The 4,365-nt window shown below is 44.6% G+C and overlaps 1 non-coding gene across 1 annotated transcript; it reads right to left on the bottom strand.

Moving 5' to 3' along the window:
- Positions 1-363: 363 nt before the first annotated feature.
- trnay-gua (transfer RNA tyrosine (anticodon GUA)) lies at positions 364-457 on the bottom strand. The gene is made up of 2 exons: positions 421-457; positions 364-399 (listed from the first exon to the last, which is right to left on the bottom strand). It is a non-coding gene; the product is annotated as a tRNA-Tyr (tRNA).
- Between the last annotated feature and the right edge of the window lie 3,908 nt (positions 458-4,365).

The following is a 4,365-nucleotide window of genomic DNA, read 5'->3' as shown; positions in this document are numbered from 1 at the left end:
GTAATCATGAATGATGCTGAGAAGAGCCCGAGCCTGCGGAAGGAAGACGAGGTCACCGGAAAGCAACAGCCGCCCGAGCTCGAGGAGCAGCGAGAGCCCTGACTGACTGACTGATCGAAGACCATTTTGCCTGAAATTGAGGGCGATTTGAAGTGTTGCTGCTCAAAGGCACTCCCTGCTGGTGAGCAGAGGGAAATGCTCGAGTGAAACAGCCGTGCTCGGTCAGACACAGAAAGCTTTTCGGTTTTGGAAAGGAGAAGAGGTGTCCTGTGCCTGAGTGGCAACATGTTAATCTGTGAGCTGCCTGTGAAGTTCAGAGAGCGACCTTGAGGTAATTGCTGCTTGTTCCAAAATCACACTCACTCCTTCGAGCCGGAATTGAACCAGCGACCTAAGGATGACTTTATTTTGTTTTATTCACTACAGTCCTCCGCTCTACCAGCTGAGCTATCGAAGGGAAGTGATAAACAGTGTTGTCTTTGGTGATTGTTCACCGTGCGCCTGTTGACACGTTCAGACTCGTGGAGTCCGGTGCTGATCGAAGACTTCTTTTGCCTGAAAGCGAGAGCTGAGTGTTTTGAAGTATTGCTGCTCAAAAGCGCTCCCTGGTGATGAGCAGAGGCAGAGCAGCCTTGTTTGGGCAGACACAGAAAGTTTTCAGGTTTGAGAAAGGAAAAGAGGCGTCCTGTGCCTTCATGGCAACATGTTAATCTGTGAGGTGCCTGTAAAGTTCAGAGAGCGACCTTGAACTAATTGCTGCTTATTGCAAAATCACACGTTCTCCTTCGAGCAGGAATTGAACAAATGACGGAAGGATGACTTTGTCTTATTTTCCACGACAGTCTTGTCGCTCGACCAGCTGAGGTATCGAAGGGAAGCGCCAAAAATGTTTCACTTTGGTGATTGTTCACCGTGCACCTTTGACACACCCGGACTCGTGGATTCCAGTGCTCATGACTGAGGCTGACTCGGTACCTGCTCATACCGCAGTGCTGTGGGAGTGGGAGCTGCTCCGTGTTCTCCACAGCCTGGGCCAGTGACACAATGAATAATGGGACTGATTATTGATCTGGAGATTGTGGGTTCAAGTTTACGGAGGGTGTAAAGTGGAAGGCCGGGCCTGGAGAGCATTGGAATAGTCGAGTCTGGAGGTAAACAAAGGCACGGATGAGGGTTTCAGCAGCAGAACCTCATTCTGGAAGTTGGGATTTGTTTCTGCTGATGTTAATAACCGCTATAACTGGGCTGAAATTCAATATTCTGGATCGATGTCAAATAAATCAACTTTGTTTCAAACAGAATGGGTCAATTACTTGATGAATTCAAGATAAGAGACTAATTGATGTCCTAATTACCGATTATTCTGCCTGTTCTCCTTTCTCACTGTAGATTATTTCAGTTCTCATACCTTCAATTACTCTCATGGCCAAGTCCCAGCTCCCCGGTCCTTCCCGAGTGCCTCTCCCAGCCTTGGGATCCAGGGAAGGTATCAGTAATGTACCCGGGATCACTAAACACAAAACCCAGTCTGTGAATCACTTTCAGCTACTAGACTTATCGTGTGTCCCACAGCATCTCTCTCACCTTCGATGTGTGAATAGAGCATCAGGCCTGGGAATCTCGTCTTCAATTTAAATACACTCAGCAAATGTATTTAACAAAATACAAACAAGTAAACACATCACGGCCCAATAATCCAGCACTAAATTCAAAGGAGTAAGTCTGTTATCAAACTCCTTGAGTGGACAGAATAAAGAAAAATCCCAACTCTAAGATCCCCTAGAATCCTTTGCAAATACCTTATAAATCTTGACAATAATCAACAAGTCTAATTGAATGTTGACCTTTATCTCGAGTGGGGTTGGAATACAGAAGTGATGCTTCAGTTGTAATGAACCTTGGTCAGACCCCACCTGGAGAACTGGGCACCGAACCGAGGGAGAGATAAATCGGCCTTAGAAAAGGTACAGTGCAGATTCACCAGAATGATGCCGGGGTTAAAAGGGTTAAATTATGAGGATAGGTGGCATAAACTTGGTTTTTATTCCCATGAGTTTAGAACATTGAGATGTGACCTCATCGAGGTGTTTAAAATAATAAAATGATTCAATAAGGTAGATACAGAGAAATGATTTCTTCTGGAGGGGAATCCAGAACAAGAGGGCATAAGAAATAGGAGCAGGAGTGGGCCATACGGCCCCTCGAGGCTGCTCTGCCATTCAGTCAGAATCTGGCTGATCTTCTACCTCAACTCCACTTTCCTGCCCGATTCCTTGATTCCCTCGGTGTCCCAAAATCTCTCGATCTCATTCTTGAATATATTCAATGACTGAGCATCCACAGCCCTCTGGGGGAGAGAATTCCAAATATTCAAAATCCTCTGAATGAATAATTTTTTCTTCATCTCAGTCCGAAATGGCTGATCCCTTATCCTGAGACTATGCCCCTTAGTTCTAGACTCTCCAGCAAGGGGAAACAGCCTCTCAGCATCTAGCCTGTCAAGCCCTCCAAGAATTTTAGACGTTTCAATGAGATCACCTCTCATTCTTCTAAACTCCAGAGAATATCGGGCCATTCTGCTCATTCTCTCTTCATACAAGAACCCTCTCATCCCAGGAATCAATCTAGTGAACCTTCGTTGCACCCCCTCTAAGGCAAGTATATCCATCCTCAGGTAAGGAGACCAAAACTGTTCACAGTACTCCAGGTGTGGTCTCACCAAAGCCCGATATAATTGCAGCAAGGCTCCCTTACTCTTATACTCCAACCCCCTTGCAATAAAGGTCAACATACCATTTGCTTCCCTCATTGTTTGCTGCACCTGCACATTAACTTTCTGTGATCTGTGTACAAGGACACCCAAATCTCTCTGAACAACCAACATTTCTTAGTCTCTCACCTATTCAAAAAATATTCTGCTTTTCTATTCTTCCGACCAAAGTGAATAATTTCACATTTCCCCACATTTTACTCCATCTGCAACCTTCTTGATAATGTTAAAATTAGAGCTGGGTCATTTACGAGCAAAATAAGGTGGCAATTTTTCACACAAAGGGTGGTGGAAATCTCAAGCTCAACTCCCCGAAAGGCTGTGGATGCAGGGGGTAATTAAAATTTTCAACATTGAGATCGATAGATTTGTGTTGTGTGAGGGTTGAAAGGGATATGAAGCAAAGAAGAGTAAATGGAGTTGTGGTACAGATTAGTCCTGATCCAATTGAACAGCGGAGTGGGCTTCAGGGGCTAAATGGTTAATTCCAGTTCCTGAAACAAGTCACTGACACCAATCTCATCCACTCTGATATAAACCAATCCCACAGTCACTGACACCAATCTCCTCCACTCTGATATAAACCAACCCCACAGTCACTGACACCAATCTCCTCCACTCTGATATGAACCAATCCCACAGTCACTGACACCAATCTCCTCCACTCTGATATATACCAATCCCACAGTCACTGACACCAATCTCCTCCTGTCTGATATAAACCAATCCCATCCTCACTGATACCAATCTCACTGAATGGTGGAACAGGATCGAGGGGCTGAATGGCCTACTTCTGTTCCTAATGTTTCGATGTCACACTGAAGTTGCTAAAATTCCTCTTCACAGTTCTTAATGCTCCCTATCTTGGTGTTGTCAGGAAATGTTGATCTTATGCCCTTGTCCCCAAGCCCAGGTCGTTGCTCTGTATTGAGAAGAGCAACGGTCCCAACACTGCCCCTGGGGGACACCACTGTTCACATCCCCACAGTCTGAAAAACATGCATGAACCAATACTCTGCCCTTTATCAAACTTCCCATCCACACTGACCCACTCCCTGTAATACCGTGAGCTTTAATCTGATCAACAAGCCTCCTGTCCGGCATCTTATCAAACACTTTTTAACAATCCATCTTCACAACATCCATTGCATTTTATCCCTACACTGTGTTATTTCCTCCAATAATCCCTGCTGTCTGTCCTGAATTAATCCATTTTATCCCTACACTGTGTTATTTCCTCCAATAATCCCTGCTGTCTGTCCTGAATTAATCCATTTTATCCCTACACTGTGTTATTCCCTCCAATATTCCCTGCTGTCTGTCCTGAATTGATCCATTTTATCCCTACACTGTGTTATTTCCTCCAATAATCCCTGCTGTCTGTCCTGAATTAATCCATTTTATCCCTACACTGTGTTATTCCCTCCAATATTCCCTGCTGTCTGTCCTGAATTAATCCATTTTATCCCTACACTGTGTTATTTCCTCCAATATTCCCTGCTGTCTGTCCTGAATTAATCCATTTTATCCCGACACTGTGTTATTTCCTCCAATATTCCCTGCTGTCTGTCCTGAATTAATCCATTTTATCCCTA

The sequence above is a fragment of the Heptranchias perlo genome, unplaced genomic scaffold (assembly GCF_035084215.1).
Source record: "Heptranchias perlo isolate sHepPer1 unplaced genomic scaffold, sHepPer1.hap1 HAP1_SCAFFOLD_794, whole genome shotgun sequence".
NCBI classification, from domain to species: domain Eukaryota; kingdom Metazoa; phylum Chordata; class Chondrichthyes; order Hexanchiformes; family Hexanchidae; genus Heptranchias; species Heptranchias perlo.
Note: the sequence above shows the minus strand (reverse complement) of the source record. Positions and strands in the feature narration are given on the sequence as shown.